The 22,517-nt window shown below is 36.7% G+C and overlaps 1 long non-coding RNA gene across 1 annotated transcript; it reads left to right on the forward strand.

Annotated features, from left to right (window-relative positions):
- The first annotated feature begins 240 nt into the window (after positions 1 to 240).
- Positions 241 to 13,783, forward strand: LOC129521145 (uncharacterized). The gene is made up of 3 exons (XR_008666770.1): positions 241 to 415; positions 7,809 to 7,913; positions 13,143 to 13,783. It is a non-coding gene; the product is annotated as an uncharacterized LOC129521145 (long non-coding RNA).
- Positions 13,784 to 22,517: the final 8,734 nt, after the last annotated feature.

Here is a 22,517-nt window from a genome sequence, read left to right on the forward strand (position 1 = left end):
TTAAACTGGAAATGAATGAAGATTCTCTATGTTTTTTCTTCTACTCCTAGGGGAAAAAAAAGAGACAATTTTGATGTTACCTTGTCATCACCAACAAGCAGATTTTGGTTATTTTTGTAGCAGAGATAAAATAGCTAGCTACTCAGAAGTTTCGATCTTTTTTTTTTTTTTAAGTCATTTTGTTGTTGTTGTTTTTTTTTTTTTTACATTTTTATTTATTTATGATAGGCACACAGTGAGAGAGAGAGAGAGAGAGGCAGAGACACAGGCAGAGGGAGAAGCAGGCTCCATGCACCGGGAGCCCGACGTGGGACTCGATCCCGGGCCTCCAGAATCGCGCCCTGGGCCAAAGGCAGACGCCATACCACTGCGCCACCCAGGGATCCCTCGATCTATCTTTTTAAAAAAATATAAGGTAGGAGTTCAACATATGTTCATAAAACCTTTTTAAGCTAAATTATTTTTTTAAATATTTGAATAAATAATAGTAGAAAAAATTAAAATCCCCAAAGAGCATCCATTATAAATTATGTTTTCCTGATCTCTTTGCCCAGAGAAAACCATTCTCAACAGTTTTCTTATAATCTTTCCGGAGATAGTCTATAAATATTTTTTCACAAAAGGTGGTGATGATAGTGATCCCAAATGACAACATTTATGACAGACACTGTTCTAAGTATTTCATTTTTTTTTAAGTTTTTTTATTTGTTTACTCATGAGAGACACATAGAAAGAGAGGTAGTAACAGAGGCAAAGGGAGAAGCAAGTTCCCTGCAAGGAACCCAATGCAGGACTCTGTCCCAGGACCCTGGAATCACACCCTGAGCGGAAGGCTGATGCTCAACTGCTGCGCCACCCAGGTGTCTCTGTACTAAGTATTTCACAGAAATTGATTTCTTTAATCCTCACACCAGGTGCATGATATATATTTAGCTGTACGATAGTACCTTTTAAAAATAAATAAGTGGAGGATTAGAGAGGGTAAGTAACTTGCCCAAGGTCACACAGCCAGTTTAGAAGAGCTGGGATTCTACTTCAGGTAGTTAGCTCCATACTACATCAGTATACTGTCTGCAGACTCAACACACTGTTTTTGGACATTTTATTTTTCACTTAGTATTTTACTTTGGAAATAATTTCTATCAATATATTTAGAATTAGTCTATTCTTTCTGGTGGCTGAATCCTCTTGATTATATCAGTTCCCAACTTGGAACATTTGGCAATGTCTAAAGGTATTTTTTGGTTGTCATAACTGGCATCACTACTGGTATCTAGTAGGTAGAGTTTAAGGACATCCCCAACAACAAAGAATTATTTAGTGCAAAATGTCAGTAGTACTCATGTTGGGAAACCCTGCAGTATACTTTTATTTTATCTGTTACATATTTTTCTAAATTAAATTTAAATTAAAATTTTTCTCAGTCAGAAATCTGATTGTGTACAGTTGCACTCCAGTTTGCATAAGATGAAAGAATAAAGAAACAAAATCTAAAATTGACAATTCTAGATGATTTTGAGGATTGATAGAAACTTTTCCTGTTTGTAAAAACCGCAAGGTTTCTAAGAAGGGCAAAATTGAGAGACCCTAAAGTTGAAAGCATTTTCGGATTGATCTAAGTAAGCCCCTCTAATACTTAGAGTGAAACACATCAAAATACAAAGTTGATTTTCATTACCTAATGAACATACTGGTGATCCAAAATGAGTTCAATTCCAGAGAAGATTGGGGTCCCTTCATTTTTAGGTATAGAGGACTGACCAGCTTTGCCAAGTCTCCTGTTCCTACTGGAGCAAAAAAAAAAAAAAAAAGCTGCCAGAGTGGACCGCCTATGAAAATAAAGTAACAATTCCCTAATGAGTATTATTTAGATAATTTATATTTTATTTTTCAAAAATAACAAAAGTAATACATGTTTGTGGTAATTCAAATAATATCGAAGGATATAAAGAAAAATTAGGGATCCCTGGGTGGCGCAGCGGTTTGGCGCCTGCCTTTGGCCCAGGGCGCGATCCTGGAGACCCGGGATCGAATCCCACGTCGGGCTCCTGGTGCATGGAGCCTGCTTCTCCCTCTGCCTATGTCTCTGCCTCTCTCTCTCTCTCTCTCTCTGTGTGTGACTATCATAAATAAATAAAAAAAAAAGAAAAATTAAAAGTTTCTCTTACTGCTCAGCCTAATCTTACTTCTTAAGGATAATCATTAAGAGTTTGTTAATAATCTATATCTATTTCTTATGTATGTGCAAACACCTATGTATCTATTTATTATATATACACACATTTGGTATTTTTCCTACAACAATGAGCTCCAACTATTTATTTAAACCTCTTTTCCCACCTTCACCCCACCATTCATCAGTTTGTCAGCCTAAGTCAACTCAAACAGATCTAACTCATTATCTTTAATTCACCATGTAATATGTTATATACAGGTATACCAAATTTATTTAGCTATTACATTATTATGGATCTTTTAGAACATCTCTAGTTTTACCATTGGATAACGCAGCAAGTAGCATACTTATATTTGCATACTTTTATAATTATCTCTCAAGGATTGATTTCACGAGGTAGATTTATTAGGTTAGAGGATATGCACATTTAAAATTTGATAAGTACTGTCAGTGCATATGATTGCCTATTTGCTCACAGCCTACTGAAGAAATTAGAAAGAATTATAAATGACTAATGATAGAGACACAAATAATTATGGTACTGCAATAGATGAATTCTTATATGGATATTAATAGATGGATTATAGTATAAATACTAAAATGTTAAGCACAAAGGAGGCCTTACAACATGAAAATGTTTACAATACCAAGGGTAAAAAGTAGAATGCTTTGTATGTAAAATTACACATGAATAGGGTTGAGAAATGGAAGAGTACATGAACAAGTGAAAACCATTTGAGTGAAAGTAGAGATAATTTTTTCCCTTTTTTGGTTCTTTGGTATTCTTGTTATTTGTACAATAAATATAATAAAAATGAGAACCTTTAAATAATTAACAGAAAAGATAAATATAAAAAATTTTAACCAGATTTATTGGCTTATCTTAATGTAGCCTTAATTTGCTATTTATCCCTTCCAATAGACAATGACAAATTATATGTGTATTCATGTTGTTGGGATTGGGTGCTTTAAAAAGATGATCTTTCTTTCATAGAGAATGGCATAATGCTGAAAAAAATCACTGGCACATCACATTTTGAAAGTCATTGGTAGGTACCAATGCAATAGATTTAGCACAGTCTCTTGAATTTGGACAAATGTTCATTTGTTTAAATTTTCTTTTTGCCCAAGTAGGTCATAAAAGGTTTCTTTCATTCAGTTTTTTTCTTATATAAGTTTTTTTTAAAAGATTTTATTTATTTATTCATGAGAGACCCAGAGAGACCCAGAGAGAGAGAGAGAGAGAGAGAGAGAGAGAGAAGCAGAGATACAGGCAGAAGGAGAAGCAGGCTCCATGCAGGGAGCCCGATGCGGGGCTCAATCCTGGGACTCCAGGATCACGCCCTGTGCCAAAGGCAGGTGCTAAACCACTGAGCCACCCAGGGATTCCCTCTTCTATAAGTTTTAATGACAAAAACCAAAGTTTTGAAGATGATAAAATAGTAGAATTGTGGTAAGAAATATTTTTGCTCAGGGCGTCTAGGTGGCTTTGTCTATTAAGCACCTGCCTTGGGCTCAGGTTGTAATCCTGGAGTCCTTGGATGGAGCCCTGCATCAAGCTCCCTGCTCAGTGGGGATCCTGCTTCTCCCTCTCCCTCTGCTCCTCCCCCACTCCTGTGGGCTCTCTTGCTCACTCTCTCTCTCCCTCCCAAATAAATAAAATCTTAAAAAAAAAAAAAGAAAAGAAAAAGGGAAAGAAAAGAAATATCTTTGCTCCTCTTGAAGGACAGGAAGGCCTTGGCCAGGTCCTTGAGATGGGCCCAAGTATTCAGGCAATAGCTTAACTTAAAAGATGAGAGCAGGCGTGGCCTAGGGTATGTATGCCTGGTTCTGAGAGAGCCATCCAACATGAACAGGAGTTGCCTTTTGTGATGTAATGGAAAATAAGGTTAGATAGGTAGAGGGCAGGGAAAGAGGAGAACAGGCATTGAAAGCAGACAGAAAAGAGTTTGTATCGAATGCATTAAATTGGATTGATTGAAATAAGGAGACACTAAGATCCTCAGCCAAGAAACGAGAAAAAGTGAACAGCTGTTATCTTTGCAAGGATGGAGAGGCATGTTCTTATTTAATTCTGGAGTAGGGGCAAGAGGGACATGTTCAGTTTGAAAGCAAAACAGCATTTTGTCTCATTGCTTTAAATTGGTTTTAGTTACAAAGTTTGTTTTATTTTAATTTCCAAATAACATTGAAAGAATATGTGGGTTTGTTGGTTATTTTTTGTTTATCAAATGCAATCATAGGTTAAAAATTATTGAGAAACACAGAACATAAGCCCATGTATTACTATTTTTCACTAATATAATTAAAATAGTAGAATATAACAGTTATAGTTTTTTGAAAGTTATAATTTTTTTATTTTTTTTTTGAAAGTTATAATTTAAAAAAAATGACCCACCCCTTCCTGTGCCCAATCTCACCAATCAATTTCTGATCTTTACTCTATGCCTTCTGGTATTTATCTTTTTACATAAAAATTCTTATTTATGCTGCTGTATCATGATACAGCCATTTTATACATGATCAATTGATCTTTTCACATTGGTAAATGAAGATCTACCTCTTATATAACCACCCTATGTTCCTTCCTTCTCACTTCCCAATATAATTAAGCCACAGATTTGTCTAAGGTTTATCCCATATTCACATTATTTTGACTGCCAACATATTTTTCACTGCTGACCTTAGTAAAATACCATGATTACACTTCTTTCTCTTTCCCTGGAGTCAATAATTCATTTGGTAGTCATCTAAGTAAGTTTTCACATAACCCAATACTTGTCAGATAATCTGAATTCCATTTTTAATTTATTTCCAGAAACTTTAGCTCTCTTGCTCCAATCTTGACTGATTGCTTTCTAGCCCTATTTTATGATTTGTCATCCTTCACTGTCTTTTGCTATTGTTCTGGAAAATCCTCTCACCCTCTTTTCTGTTGGATCCTTTGTGTCTAGAATCATATTTTCTTCTTTACAGGTTTTCTCCCTATTTGTTTGAGACTTTGGGTGCCTACAAATGGCTTTGAGTATGCAGGGTATTCTCAGGGGGCATTCAGTTTCTGCACAGAAAGAGACTCAGGTCTTGTGTCTGGCTGACACGTTCAAGGACCTAGATAGGGAAAGAGGGCTGGTGGTAGGTAGGTGAGGATGTTTTTCTCTGATAATTACATGGACTTCCATTTAATCTACCAATTTTTAGCCCCTCAGCTCCCCTAGAGCTTTCTGTACCTCCTGTCTTTAAGTTCAGAATCTTTTTGATTCATGCTCTATAGGGAATCAATCTTAAATCTGAGAATTTGGGAGAGAAAGTCACCAGGCTCTATGAGACCTAATGTCACTTACACTCACTTCTAAATGATTCTCTTAATCCCAGATGTGCACCTCAAAGTCCCTTTCTACAAAACCCCATACAAGCTTTTGCAGCTTGTTCTCTTTCCTCCTGCCAAAGACACCCAGGTTCAGCTTCTCCAACTCTTCTAAGTCATTAGCTTTCCATCCTCCAAAGCATGTTGATATTTCCTTCCTACTGTGTCTTCTCTCCTGAGCTTTTAAAAAAATATTTTAGACCTGTATATTTTAGATATGATTATTGTCACTGTAAGGGGCATTCAGGAGAGAATGGAAGTGATGCGTTCTATTTACCATATTGAATCAGAAACCCCTATTTTTTATTTAAAATCCTGTGATAGCACATTATTTTCTTTACCTTTCATTATGAAATTTGTTTTTCAAAGATAATTTTGGCAGAAATATAAGTAATGAATTGAGTCATCCTTTTTTTTTAATCAATAGGTTTAAAATAAGATTAACATTACCATTCTTTGAACTGCCTTGGAAAATGTGATTTTCAGTTGTTCACACATGACTTATCATTTTTTTGAAAATCCTTTCCTTTCACCAGTGCCTCCCTGTGATTAGTTTATCACATTGATTCAAATACAACATTCTTATGTCTCTGCAAGTGTATCATCCTTTTCCATACTCTCTAATTCCTTTAAAATTGCATTTCTCAGTACATTTACATTAGTTATTATAACTTCTCTGTATAATTATATTTCTGGAGAACACAGTGGCTGATATAAAACTGTCAAGGTAAAAACAAGGCGATATTCGGGTTACCAATTCTTGTACATATAACTCTAAGAATTTTATAATGAATTTCTTTTAAAATCCCCAACTTTAATATTATATATGCCTGCCTTCCTCTCTGGAATTATCTGTGTATTTACAGTATATGAAGCAAGGAAAGGAAAATTACGGATAAAACTGTGTTAATGAATGTATGTATTATATCAATATAAAAATAAAGTGATAATAGTTGATATAAAATTTAAATAATTAATATTTAAGAAACTAAACACCAAAGCAAGTAACCAAAAGCATCTCCTATATACTAACAGCTAGGGTAGTTGTTCTTTGGCAATATTTCTAGTAACTTAGGGTGATAGATTATCTCTGTATGCTATCTAAATGGAAAAACCATTGGGGTTTGAGATGGCAAACAATTGATATTATTAATTTCTTCACTGAATTGACTGTTAGTAATGTATAAACATCATCAAATTTGCTCTACTGTTCACACTTTATGAATTTAGTTTTATGTATGATGAGCTTAAGTTAGATATGTGTATATACATATACTCATTTTTATAAAGCCATTAATGTTGAAAATTAAATTTAAATCAACTATGGACTGGCTTATAATAGCTCCTCTATGTTGTCCCTTATAACAGAGCTATCTTTAAATTAAGTGGCTGCTCAATACACATTTGCTTGCTTTTTTGTTGTTTTTTGCAATTTGTTCAAGGCTTTTGGTATATAAAAAGGAGGTAAGCCATAAGGGAATTTGTCTAAACAGAGTGTACATATATCATGTAAGAATTATTTTTTATGTGCTAGAAAGAGGCAGGAATGGATTCATTTAAATTGCACTGGGAAAAGCATTATTCTGCTAGGTGTGCTTTCCTACTGTGTCTAATTAATCTCCTAAATTATCAGCTTACTTTATATCTTCCACCTTCTTTCTCAGAATTTTAGATAAAAGAAACCTTACTGCCTAGGCAGGATGCCCTGACCAGTTAAACCTGCCTCATACTCAGCAGACTTTTTGCTTCATTGACCTTCCTCTAGACCTTCCAACCTAAATATCTGTTTTTTTTTTTTTTCCAAAGCTTACTTCTAGATTATGGAGCACAGTTTGGAAAAAGATACACAGAGCTCACTGGCTTTGTAATTATTTGATGGATTTCCAACATGAGCTCAATTTTACTCCCTAGATACCCTCTTTTCCAATTGGCTATATAGACGATTTGAAACCTCTATCACTTTAACCAAGCCTACTGCTATAGGTGTACTCCCTTTATCTCTGCCTTATCAGAGCAAATAAAAAAGCAGTTGCCACTTAATGAGCACTAACTGCTAAGCCCTTTCAACCAAAATGCACAGTGGGTCTTTTATCTCCTTTCCATAGGTGAGGAAAGTGAACTGCAGGAAGGAAAAGAAGCATGCTCAAGGGCATGTGGGTCACACATACACATAGCTCATCAGATACCTGATTCATGCCATATTACGTTTTTCGTTTTCTCTTTCATTCTCTTTTTAAAAATTTATTTATTTATTATTTTTTTTGAGAGAGAGAGCACAAGCAAGCACAAGCAGTGGAGAGAGAGGGAGAATCAGACTCCCCACTGAGCAGGGAGCTCAATCCCAGGATCCTGAGATCATGACCTGAACTGAAGGTAGACCTTTAACCTGCTGAATTCCCTTTTACTCTTTTGTTTTACTCTTTTTAAAATATATAATATTTGATATGGACAAAATATATAGTATATATCATTGTTAAAGCTAAATAATAAAACGAATGTCCACAATCCCATTGTTTAATTTAGGAACTGGAACATAATAGTACTGTTACATCTACCTGTGTTCTTCCCCTTCCTATTCTCTGGTTTCTCCTCCCTCCCAGAGGTTTTGTATTTATCATTCTCTTGCTATTTTTTAACTTTTTGTTTTAAAACAATTTAAAGCACAGAAAAGTTTTAAAAATATTACAAAAAAGTTCCTTCATACCCTTCAACAGATTCAGCAATGATCAGTTTGCCATATTTGTTTTCTGGTTCTCTTTCTCTTATGCATAGTGTTATTTCTGAAGCATTTGAGAATAAATTGCATATAGCATGCTCCTTTGCCTCTAAATACTTGGGTGTATGTTTTCTAAAAATAAGGATTAAACACACTCAGTTATCAAAATCAGAAAATTTAACACTGCTTATGTTACTCAATAATCTACAGTCCACGTTCAAATTTCCACATTTACCCTAATAAAATATGCTTTATAGCTGTCCCACTCCACTCCTCCATGGCCATAGCCCACATCCCTTACCAAAGGATCCAGGTCAGGGTCACATATTCTGTTTAGTTTTCTCCAGTTTCACTTGATCTGGAACAGTTCCTCAGTCTTTGTGTTTTTTGACCTTCAGATTTTTTAACAGTTTAGGCCAATTACTTTGTGACTGTCCTTCAGTGTGGGGTTTCTTCATAGAATGTTTCTTCATGAAATGTGTGGGAGATATCAGAAAGGGACACAGAACATAAAGACTTCTAACTCTGGGAAATGAACTAGGGGTGGTGGAAGGGGAGGAGGGCGGGGGGTGGGGGTGAATGGGTGACGGGCACGGAGGGGGACACTTGACGGGATGAGCACTGGGTGTTATTCTGTATGTTGGTAAATTGAACACCAATAAAAATTAATTAAAAAAAAAGAATGTTTCTTCATAATTAGATTTAGGCTGTGAATTTTTGGCAGGATTACTATGTAAGTGAGGTCATGTCCTTTTCAGTGCAACACTCAGGAAACCCATATGTCATTTTTCTCCATTTTTGGTGATGGCAACTTGGATTTGTTGGTTAAGATGATGTCTTCCAGGTTTATCCACTTTATAAGCACTATTTCCCCCATTGTAAATAATAAGTAATCTGTGGAGAGATCTTTGAGACTATGTAACTATCCTGTTCTTCATCAAATATCAACCCAATAGTTTTGGAATCCATTGATAATTTTGCCTGAGTAAATTTTTACTACAATGCTTGCCAAATGGTGATTTTCTACCTCCATCATTCCTTCTGCATGAAATTCTACTATATGGGAAAATTCTTCCTTCTTCCTTATTTATTTATTTATTATTAGTAGAAACTCATCTGTTTCTTTAATCTAAGTTTGAACTTTCATCACTGATCAGCATGGCCACATCTGTCATATATCAACTTTCCATATGTTCTTGAATCTTTCTGGGCTCTCTTGTTCAACTAATCATTTGGTTTTCCCTTTGCCAAAGCAACACTATCAATTATCATGACTTCATCATTAGTTTCAGTGTCTGGTTGGCCAAGTTCCCTCTTATTATTAAGGAGTGCCTTGGATACTTCCCTTTGCCATATAACATATCAATATCATCTGTCATGTTTCACAAAAACTTCTGTTGATACCTGGAATTATATTAGCTCTACTGGTCAATTTTGGGAGAATTCATTTTTATTGTATTATTTATATTTGTATAGATATTAGTTATATTTATTATCATATTTAACCCAAAAGTCACCCAGTAAGTACTTTTTTGTAACTTAAGTTTTATTTTATTTTTTTTTAATTTTTTTTTTGTTTATTTATGATAGTCACACAGAGAGAGAGAGAGAGAGGCAGAGACATAGGCAGAGGGAGAAGCAGGCTCCATGCACCGGGAACCCGACGTGGGATTCGATCCCGGGTCTCCAGGATCGCGCCCTGGGCCAAAGGCAGGCGCCAAACCGCTGCGCCACCCAGGGATCCCTAACTTAAGTTTTATTATGAGCATATTCTGCTGTCAACACTTACTTAATACATCCAATTTAATTCAATATATTTAATTATGAAATTGAATATATTAATTTATTTAGTTGACTTAATTTAATATACTTCACCATATAATATACACCACATCACCTCAGTAAATCAGCTTCTAGTGGACATTTCAGGTAGGGTTTTTGTTTTGTTATTTTGTTTATTGCTGCTAGTCTAAGCAATGCCACATGGTAATTCTTGCTAAATTTTGTGGACCTCCTTATTATGTCCACCTGAAGAAACTGTGGCTCCTCAGATTTAAGTGACCCACAAACTGCTGGTGGCTGGAAAAACAGGAAGTAGCTGAATCAGGATCTATCCTGGGTTTGTGCTTGGCAGAGTGGGAGTCCCACTTCTACAGATCACTGATATGGGGCTCAGCACAACTTTCTTCACCTCAAGTTCCTCACCTGCAAAATATGGTAACACCCATCACAGAGGGGTGTGCTAAAGACCACATGAACCAATGTAACAATGTAATTGGCCCTGACCCTAGCACTTAATTTTTTTGTAACTTAAATGTTAGTGACATACAGTGCAATCTTGGTTTCTGGAGTAGAATACAGTGATTTGTCACTTATATACAATACACTGTGCCCATCACAAGTGCCCTCTTTAATACTCATGACCCATCTTGCTCATTCCCAACCCACCTCCCTCCAACTACCCTGGAGTTTTCTCTATCATTAAGAGTCTCTTATGGCTTGTTTCCCTTCTTTTCTCCTTTTCCCCTTTCCCATATGTTCATCTGTTTTGTTTCTTAAATTCCACATATGAAGAGATCATATAGTATTTTTCTTTGACTGACTTATTTCATTTAGTATAATCACTCTAGCTCTATCCACATCGTTGCAAATGGCAAAATTTCTTTTTCTGGTGGCCAAGTAATATTCCATTGTGTATATATATATATACCACATCTTCTTTATCCATTCATCATTCGATGGACATTTGGGCTCTTCTCCATAGTTTGGCTATTGTTGATAATGCTGCTATAAACAAACTTTTTGAAGAACCTCCATACTGTTCTTCAGAGTGGCTGCACCAGTTTGCATTCCCATCAACAGTGCAAGAGGGCTTCTCTTTCTCTGAATCCTTGTCAATATCTGTCATTTCCTGATTTGTTAATTTTAGCCATTCTGACAAGTGTGAGGTGGTATCTCATCATGGTTTTGATTTGTATTTCCCTGATGATGAGTGATGTTGAGCACCTTTTCATGTGTCCATTAGCCATCTGGATGTCTTCTTTGGAAAAGTGTCTATTCACATCTTCCACTCGTTTCTTTTTTTTTTCTTAAGATTTTATTTATTTATTCATGAGAGACACACAGAGAGAGAGAGGCAGAGACACAGGCAGAGGGAAAAGCAGGCTCCATGCAGGGAGCCTGACGTGGGACTCGATCCCGGGTCTCCAGGATCTCACCCTGGGCTGAAGGCAGTGCTAAACTGCTGAGCCACTCGGGCTGCCCCTTTCACCCATTTCTTAATTGGATTATTTGTTTTTTGGGTGTTGAGTTTATAAGTTCTTTATAGATTTTGGATGCTAACCCTTTATCAAATACGTTGTTTGCCAATATCTTCTCCCATTCCATAGGCTGCCTTTTAGTTTTGTTGATTGCTTCCTTTGCTGTGTAGAACATTTTTATCCCGATGAAGTCCCAATAGTTCATTTTTACTTTTTTTCCCTTGCCTTTGGAGATGTGTCTAGCATGAAGTTGCTGTGGCTGAGCTCAAAGAGGTTTCTGCCTGTGTTCTCCTCTAGAGTTTTGATGGATTCCTATCTCACATTTAGGTCTTTCATACATTTTGAATTTATTTTTGTGTATGATATAAGAAAGTGTTCCAGTTTCATTCTTCTGCATGTTGCTATCATCCAGTTTTCCCCACACCAAAAAAGAAATTGTCTTTTTTCCATTGGATATTCTTTCCTGCTTTGTCGAAGGTTAGTTGACCGTTTAGTTTTGGGTCCATTTTTGGATTCTGTATTCTGTTCCATTGATCTATGTGTCTTTGTGCCAGTACCATACTGTCTTGACTACAGCTTTGTAACAGATCTTGAAATCCAGAATTGTGATGCCTCCAGTTTTGTTTTTCTTTTTCAAAATTGCTTTGGCTATTCAGGGTTTTGTGGTTCCATACAAACTTTAGGGTTGTTTGTTCTAGTTCTGTGAAAAATGCTGGTGGTATTTTCATAGGGAGTATACTAAAGGTGTAGATTGCTTTGGGTAGTATAGATGTTTTATCAATGTTTGTTTTTCTAATCCATGAGCACAGAATGCTTTTCCATTTCTTTATGTCCTCTTCCATTTCTTTCATAAGTGATCTATAGTTTTAAGAGTACAGATCTTTTACCTCTTTGGTTGAGTTTATTCCTAGATATCTTAGTTTTTGGTGCAATTGCAAATGGGATTGATTCCTTGATTTCTTTTTCTGCTGCTTCATTATTGGCATATAGAAATGCAACAGATTTCTGCATTGATGAGACCTCACTTTTTTAAAAAAGTTGAACTTTCCTTTCCACAAATATAGCATATTTCTCCATTCATTTAGGTCTTCTGAGTGTCCTTTTATAATATTTCATAGTTTCTTCTTTCCTGTACCAGCCTTATACATCTAGTAGATTTAATTTTAAGCATCTTATATTTGAGCTATTTAAATGGAATATCTTTTTAAATTATGTTTTTTATGTGCTTGTTATAGAAACGTTTGCTGAGTGCTTATCAGATTTTATAGAAATGCAGTTGAGTTTTGCATATTGATCTCACAGTAAACTCGTATGTCTTATTGTAAGTTGTCTTTTAGATTTTTTAAAAAATTTATTTATTTATGATAGTCACAGAGAGAGAGAGAGAGAGGCAGAGACATAGGCAGAGGGAGAAGCAGGCTCCATGCACCGGGAGCCCGATATGGGATTCGATCCCGGGTATCCAGGATCCCGCCCTGAGCCAAAGGTAGGCGACAAACCGCTGCGCCACCCAGGGATCCCATCTTTTAGATTTTTAAGGAGATTATCGTTATCATTTGTGAAATAATGAAATCCTTTGTCTTCTTTTCCAACCTTGTCTTTGATTTATTTCTTCCTGTCTTTCAGAGTAAGATTAACAAAATGAGTAGGAAAGCCTGCACAGTGCTGAGGCTGTTGCTTCAATGTCCGCATCCATCCTGGTCCCCACTGCAGTTTGGCACCATCTGGTGGTGATTATCCATTCCAGCTTACACATTGTTGGGAGCAACTCTGTCTGTAGCTGATTGGACTTCAGGAAAGCATCAATGATTCCAGGAAATTCCTGGCTCCAGCATGCCAGTTTTCTGGGCCCACTTTGGGAATATTGAGTTGGGAGATTACTGAACACCTCCCCTCTGGGTTTCGTGTTATTTTTCTGCTTGGCTCCCCCCACTCTACCTGTCCCAGATACCAACCTCAGAAGATAAAAGCTTTAGTCTCCATCCTTCCTTTGTTCTACCTGTGGGGTTCTGTTGGTAGATGGAAGCAAATTTTCCATTCCATAATCTCAGAATTCATGAGATTTGGGGTATATTTTTACAAGGTTTTATTTAGTTGTATATTTTGTTCTCTCCTTCCATTATAAAAAGAGCTACAAAAAGCTTGAGGATTTTTTTGTTTGTTTGTTTTATTCATAGCCGTATCACCAATAAGTAGGACTTCTTAGCATGCAGGCACCCATATATATTCACTGAGTAAAGTTAATGGATGGATATTGAAACCTTGGATTATGTGGTAGATTTGTTAATATCTTTCTATAATTCTATTACTTATTGTTCTATATTTTTAAGCCTGTCTTATCAGACGCATACAAAATTAAAATTATTATATACTCTTGATGAACTCAATCTTGTTTAATAATGTTTTGGGTTTTTTGATTTCTGTTTGGTCATAAAACCTATTTCAATGCTAACATGCCATCAAACTTTCCTTTAGCTAATACCTGCCAAGTATGTCTTTTCACTTACTTTTACTTTCAACTTTTATATGTCCTTATGTTTTATGTCCCTCTCTTCTAAACAGTATTTGACTGGATTTCCTAATACAATTGAGCAATCTATCATTTAACTGGTGAGTTTAGTTCATTTATTTTTATGATTATTGATATATCTGAATTTATTTTTATGTGTCTTTTAAAAAATATTTTATTTATTCATGAGAGACACAGATAGAGAGGTGGAGACATAAGCAGAGAAAGAAGCAGGCTCCTTGTGGGGACCCTGGGATCACGACCTGAGACAAAGGCAGCTGCTCAACCACTGAGCCACCCAGCTGCCCTTATATCTAGGTGTCTTAAAACCTGTTTAATCTTCTTATTGATTTTTTCTAATTTAATAATTACATTTCTAGAAAATCCTTTGCTTCTTTTTTAGATCAGATTATTCCTATTGGTCTCGTATTGCCTGCTTACCTTTAATTTCATTGTTTAATTCCATTGTAATTTAAATAATTTCATTGTTTGTTTCAGTATATATTCTATATCCAATCCTCCAATCTGTGTTTAAGTTAGAATTGTTATATTAGGTAACATTTATATAGTGCTAACATTACTGCTACATACATTAGATAAACATGTGCCAAGTACTCTTTAAAACATTTAAAAAATAATATATTTTATTTAACCCCATATTCCTGAAGTACTATCATTTCAGTGAAGTACTCTTTTAAGAATTTTACTTATATTAACTCATTTAGCCCTCATTTTCCAGATTAATCCCATTTCACAGGTTAGGAAATTGCAGCAAAGAGAGGTAAAAAAAATCTGACCAGGATCAAGTAGCAGGCCAATTTCTGAGCTGGGATTTTGAACTATATTCTATTAATCAATATAAGGAGGGGGGAAACCAAGCATTGTTTTTATTTTTATTTTTTAATAATTCTTTTTTTTTTTTTTTTTAAGATTTTATTTATTTGGGCAGCCCGGGTAGCTCAGCGGTTTAGCGCCGCCTTCAGACCAGGGCGTGATCCCCTAGACCCGGGATCGAGTCCCACATCGGGCTCCCTGCGTGGAGCCTGCTTCTCCCTCGGCCTGTGTCTCTGCCTCTCTCTCTCTCTCTCTGTGTCTCTCATGAATAAGTAAATAAGAGAGACACACACAGAGAGAGAGAGAGGCAGAGACACAGGCCGAGGGAGAAGCAAGAAGCAGGCTCCATGCAGGGAGCCTGACGTGGGATTTGATCCCGGGACTCCCGGATCATGCCCTGGGCCAAAGGCGGGCGCTGAACTGCTGAATCACCCAGGGATCCCCCCCTTTATCTATGTTTTTAGATAAAGAAATTTTACTTTTTTTTAAGATTTTATTTATTTATAGAGATGCAGAGAGAGAGAGGCAGAAACACAGGCAGAGGGAGAAGCAGGCTCCACGCAGAGAGCCCGACGTGGGACTCGATCCAGGGTCTCCAGGATCTCGCCCTTGGCTGCAGGCGGCACTGAACTGCTGCGCCATCAGGGCTGCCCTGCTTTTTTTTTTTTTTTTTTTAAGATTTTTAATTTATTTATTCATGAGAGACACAGGCAGAGACATAGGAAGAGGGAGAAGCAAGCTGATGTGGGTGGGACTTGATTCCCTGGACCCAGGAATCAAACCCTGAGCTGAAGGCAAATGCTCAACCGCTGAGCCACCCAGGTGTCCCACTTTTGCTTTTTTAAATGCTTTTAATTTTCAACTTTCTTCATGTGGGAGGTGGCTTTTTCAATTTCTTCTTTAGTTTACTGTTCATATCCTTTGTCCTTTTCTTCTTGGAGTCCTAAATGAACTTCGTATTAAAAGCTCCTTGCCGAGGCTTCCCTGGGACAAGGGCATGACTCTTTCTGCTGTGCGTCTCTTTATTTTCTTAATGATGTCTTCAGGTCAAGATCCCAGGAAGAGTGTTTCTCAGTAAGAATGTAAGGTGCAAGGCAGATGAAAGTATTGCATATTGAAGGGGTTTAAATAGTGCATGTCCTCAAGGACTGAGGATTCAAGGCAGTAGGCCTGCTAAACTTCTTAAAGTCATAGGATAACTTTCAAATCATCCAGAAAACCTATGAATTTGACCTGAGATTTAAAGAGAGAACAGCTGGAATGCTACAGAGAGAAGAGTTTGTGCTTCTAACAAGCCACTCTGCACTGAGAAAAATGACTAGAAAGAAGAAATCACCACAAAAGAATCAGAAACAGTACTCTCTGCCACAGAGTTACAGAGTTTGGATTACAATTCAATGTCAGAAAGCCAATTCAGAAGCACAATTATAAAGCTACTGGTGGCTCTGGAAAAAAGTATAAAGGATTCAAGAGACTTCATGACTGCAGAATCTAGATCTAATCAGGCTGAAATTAAAAATCAAATGACATGCAATCCAAACTGGAGGTCCTAACAATGAGGGTTAATGAGGTAGAAGAAAGAGTGAGTGACATAGAAGACAAGTTGATGGCAAGGAAGGAAGCTGAGGAAAAAAGAGAAAAACACTGAAAAGGCCATGAGGAAAGGTTAAGGGAAATAAATGACAGCCTCAGAAGGAAAAATATACATTTAATTAGGGTGCCAGAGGGCGCCGAAAGAGACAAGAGGACCAGAAAGCATATCTGAACCAATCATAGCTGAGAACTTCCCTAACTTGGGGAGGGAAACAGGCATTCAGATCCAGGAGATAGAGAGATCCCCCCTAAAATCAATAAAAACCATTCAACACCTTGACATCTAATAGTGAAACTTGCAAATTCCAAGATAAAGAGAAAATCCTTAAAGCAGCAAGAGACAAGAGATCCCTAACTTATATGGGGAGAAATATTAGATTAACAGCAGACCTCTCCACAGAGACCTGGCAGGCCAGAAAGGGCTGGCAGGATATATTCAGGGTCTTAAATGAGAAGAACATGCAGCCAGGAATACTCTATTCAGCAATGCTCTCATTCAGAATAGAAGGAGAGATAAAGAGCTTCCAAGATAGGCAGAAACTGAAAGAATATGTGACCACCAAACCAGCTCTACGAGAAATGTTTAGGGGGACTCTGTAAAAGAAAGAGGATGCCCAAAGAAATAACCCACAAAAACAGGGACTGAATAGGTATTATGATGACAGTAAATTCATATCTTTCTTTTTTTTATTTATTTATGATAGAGAGAGAGAGAGAGAGAGAGAGAGAGGCAGAGACATAGGCAGAGGGAGAAGCAGGCTCCATGCACCGGGAGCCTGACGTGGGATTCGATCCCAGGTCTCCAGGATCGCGCCCTGGGCCAAAGGCAGGCGCTAAACCACTGCACCACCCAGGGATCCCCAAATTCATATCTTTCAATAGTAACTCTAAACGTGAATGGGCTTAATGATCTCATCAAAAGACGCAGGGTTTCAGACTAGATAAAAAAGCAAGACCCATCTATTTGCTGTCTACAAGAGACTCATTTTAGACCTAAGGACACCACAGCCTGAAAATAAAAGGTTGGAGAACCATTTATCATTCAAATGATCCTCAAAAGAAAACAGGGGGAGCAATCCTCATTTTCAGATAAAGTTTATCCCAAAGACTGTAGTAAGAGATGAAGAGGGACACTATATCATACTTAAAGTATCTATCCAACAAGAGGACCTAACAATCATGAATATTTATGCCCTGAATGTGGGAGTTGCCAAGTATATCAATCAATTAATAGCCAAACTAAAGACATACTTAAATGATAATACACCAATAATAGGAGACTTCAATACATCACTTCCTGCAAATGACATATATTCAAGCACAACATCTCCAAAGAAACAAGAGCTTTGAATGATACACGGACCAGATGGATTTCACAGATATTTACAGAACTTTACATCCAAATGCAACTGAATACACATTCTTCTCAAGTGCCCATGGAACTTTCTCCAGAATAGACCACATAGTGGGTCACAAATCAGGTCTCAACCGATACGAAAAGATTGGGATTGTCCCCTGCATATTTTCAGACCATAATGCTTTGAAACTTGAACTCAATCATAAGAAGAAATTTGGAAGAAATTCAAACACGTGGAGGTTAAAGACCATCTTGCTAAAAGATGAAAGGCCAACCAGGAAGTTAGAGAATTAAAAAGATTCATGGAAACTAATGAGATTGAAGATACAACTGTTCAAAATCTTATACAGCAAAAGCAGTCCTGAGAGGGAAATACATCTCAATACAAGCATCCCTCAAAAAATTGGAAAAACTCAAATACACAAGCTAACCTTGCACCTAAAGGAACTGGAGAGAGAACAGCAAATAAAACCTACACCAAGCTGAAGAAGAGTTAATAAAGATTTGAGCAGAACTCAATGAAATAGAGACCAGAAGAACTGTAGAACAGATCAACAAAACCAGGAGTTGGTTCTTTGAAAGAATTAATAAGATGCATAAACCATTAGCCAGCCTTATTAAAAACAAAAGAGAAAAGACTCTAATTAATAAAATCATGAATGAAAAAGAGAGATCACAACCAATACCAAGGAAATACAAACGATTTTAAAAACATGTTATGAGCAGCTATATGCCAATAAATTAGGCAATCTAGAAGAAATGGATGCATTTCTGGAAAACCACAAACTACCAAAACTGGAACAAGAAGAAATAGAAAACCTGAACAGGCCAATAACCAGCAAGGAAATTGAAGCAGTCATCAAAAACCTCCCAAGACACAAAAGTCCAGGGCCAGATGGCTTCCCAGGGGAATTCTATCAAACGTTTAAAGAAAAAACAATACTTATTCTACTAAAGCTGTTCTGAAAGGTAGAAAGGGATGGAATACTTCCAAACTCGTTCTATGAGGCCAGCATCACTTGAATTCCAAAACCAGACAAAGACCCCACCAATATGGAGAATTATAGACCAATATCCCTGAACACAGATGCAAAAATTCTCAACAAGATACTAGCCAATAGGATCTAATAGTACATTAAGAAGATTATTCACCATGACCAAGTGGGATTTATCCCCAGGGTGCAAGGCTGGTTCAACACTCGTAAAGCAATCAATGTGATAGATGATATCATCAAGAGAAAAAACAAGAACCATATGATCCTCGCAATAGATGCAGAGAAAGCATTTGACAAAATACAGCATCCATTCCTGATCAAAACTCTTCAGAGTGTAGGGATAGAGGGAACATTCCTCAGCATCTTAAAAGCCAGCTATGAAAAGCCCACAGCAAATATCATTCTCAATGGGGAAACACTGGGAGCCTTTCCCCTAAGATTAGGAACATGACAGGGATGTCCACTCTCACCACTGCTATTCAACATAGTACTAGAAGGCCTACTTTCAGCAATCAGGCAACAAAAAGAAATAAAAGGCATTCAAATAGGCAAAAAAGAAGTCAAACTCTCCATCTTTGCAGATGACATGATACTGTACATAGAAAACCCAAAAGACCCTACCCCAAGATTGCTAGAAATCATACAGCAATTCAGCAGTGTGGCAGGATACAAAATCAATGCCTAGAAATCCGTGGCTTTTCTATACACTAACAATGAAACTGAAGAAAGAGAAATTAAGGAGTCAATCCCATTTACAATTTCACCCAAAAGCATAAGATACCTAGGAATAAACCTAATCAAAGAGGTAAAGGATGTATACCCTAAAAACTACAGAACACTTCTGAAAGAAATTGAGGAAGACACAAAGAGATGGATAAATATTCCATGCTCATGGATTGGCAGAATTAATATTGTGAAAATGCCAATGCTACCCAGGGCAATTTACACATTCAGTGCCATCCTATCAAAATACCATGGACTTTCTTCAGAGAGTTGGAACAAATCATCTTAAGATTTGTGTGGAATCAGAAAAGACCCCAAATAACGAGGGGAATATTGAAAAAGAAAACCAGAGATGGAGGCATCACAATGCTGGATTTCAGGTTGTACTACAAAGCTGTGATCAAGACAGTGTAGTACTGGCACAAAAATAGACACATAGATCAGTGGAACCCCGAGAATGGTCCCTCAACTCTATGGTCAACTAATATTCAACAAAGCAGGAAAGACTATCCACTGGAAAAAGGACAGTGTCGTCAACAAATGGTGCTGGGAAAATTGGACAGCCACGTGTAGAAGAAAGAAACTGGACCATTTTCTTACACCATCACAAAGATAAACTCAAAAAGGATGAACGATCTAAATGTGAGACAAGATTCCATCAAAATCCTAGAGGAGAACACAGGCAACACCCTTTCTGAACTTGGCCACAGCAACTTCTTGCAAGATACATCTATGAAGGCAAGGGATACAAAAGCAAAAATGAATTATTGGGACTTAATCAAGATAAAAAGCTTCTGTAAGCAAAAGAAACAGTCAACAAATTAAAAGACAACCTACAGAATGGGAGAAGAAATGACATATCAGATAAAGGGCTAGTATCCAAGATCTATAAAGAACTTTAAACTCAACAGCAAAGAAACAAACAATCCAATCATGAAATGGGCAAAAGATATGAACAGAAATTTCACAGAGGAAGACATAGACATGGCCAACAAACACATGAGAAAATGCTCCGCATCACTTGCCATCAGGGAAATACAAATCAAAACCACAATGAGATACCACCTCAAAACAGTGAGAATGGTGAAATTAACAAGACAGGAAACAACAAATGTTGGAGAGGATATGGAGAAAGGGGAACTCTCCTGCACTGTTGGTGGGAATGTGAACTGGTGCAGCCACTCTGGAAAACCGTGTGGAGGTTCCTCAAAGAGTTAAAAATAGAACTGCCCTACGACCCAGCAATTACACTACTGGAGATTTACCCCAAAGATACAGATGCAGTGAAATGGCAGGACACCTGCACCCCAATCTTTATAGCAGCAGCAATGTTCACAATAGGCAAACTGTGGAAGGAGCCTCGGTGTCCATCGAAAGATGAATAGATAAAGAAGATGTGGTCTATGTATACAATGGAATATTCCTCAGCCATTAGAAACGACAAATACCCACCATTTGCTTCGACGTGGATGGAACCGGAGGGTATTATGCTGAGTGAAGTAAGTCAATCGGAGACGGACAAACATTATATGGTTTCATTCATTTGGGGAATATAAAAAATAGTGAAAGGGATTAAAGGGGAAAGGAGAGAAAAGGAGTGGGAAATATCAGAGAGGGTGACAGAACATGAGAGACTCCTAACTCTGGGAAATGAACAAAGGGTAGTAAAAGGGGAGGTGGGCGGGGGGGGGTTGGGGTGACTGGGTGAGGGGAACTGAGGGGGGCACTTGACGGGATGAGCACTGGGTGTTATGCTATATGTTGGCATATAGAACTCCAATAAAAAAAATAGATAAATAAATAAATAAATAAATAAATAAAATCTCCTTGCCTTAACAACAATAAATGTACTTTTATTTAATAAATTTTACATTTCACAAGAGATGTGATCCCAGTTAATATTTTAATTTCCTAAGGAAAATTAGACAGAAGATTTATATAATTCCCTTTTCAAAGAAAATGCACTTCTCATCCTTACTATGAGGAAATTAATAGCTATTATTTTCTATTATTTTCTCATCTCTGAGCTCAAAATTCCATAAGAAAAACATAAAGGGAGAAAAATGTGTGTATCCTTCTGTTATGTCTATCATGTAAAATATCATTTCTGGATTCCTGTGAGTTAAATAAAAACTTATTTGTTATGTCAGATAACTAAATTTACCTACAATTCCACATATAGAATCTAACATAATTTAAAAAGACACAACTTATATTTCTATTATTTTAAGGAAAAAACCAAGCAAGATTCACCCGTTCTTTTTAGAAGGGAAAAATTAGTGATCATACAAGGTATGAACGAGAATAATTAATTTTTAAAAATGAGCCACTGGAAAAAAATGAGCCACTGGAGAATTCCTTTATGGAGATATCCAAAGGCTTATTCTATTTTTAAAACAAAGCCAAAATATTTCAGAAATTCAAGAATTATATACTCCCAACCCAGCCTTAGGAAAACAGCACAATTTAGGAATATCGCCATCTAGTGTTCAGTTTTAGAATCGATCCCATAAAATTAGTGTAATCTAGACAGATTATTTCAAAATGTATTTAACATCTTGACTCTGACTTTGGAGCCAGAGATCAAGAGAGAGTTTCCTGAGGTAACTGAGCAGTTTTTATAATTAAAAAAATAAGAGGTTACTAAAGATGTATGTGTATATATATGTGAGGATAGAAATGAATGAGGGTAGACAACGGAAGGAGAAAATGGCAATTACATAGGATCTTTTAGGAAAAATAAAAACAAATGTGAGGAGAAGGTTGAGGGTCAAGTCTTTGAAGAGATAGGAAAATAGTGCAATTGGTCATTGATATATATTGGATGGGAAATTAAACAAATAAAATGTATTTTATCTTTACAACTTTTGAGGGATTTTTTTTTCTTTTTTTTAGATAAAATCTCCCACTTGTTGAGGGTTTAGTGAGTGCCAGTTATTCTAAGTGCTTTGGATGTAATACATATTTGACTTCTATATAATCATTCTGTT

Source organism: Nyctereutes procyonoides, unplaced genomic scaffold (genome assembly GCF_905146905.1).
Source record: "Nyctereutes procyonoides isolate TBG_1078 unplaced genomic scaffold, NYPRO_anot_genome, whole genome shotgun sequence".
Taxonomy (NCBI): Eukaryota; Metazoa; Chordata; class Mammalia; order Carnivora; family Canidae; genus Nyctereutes; species Nyctereutes procyonoides.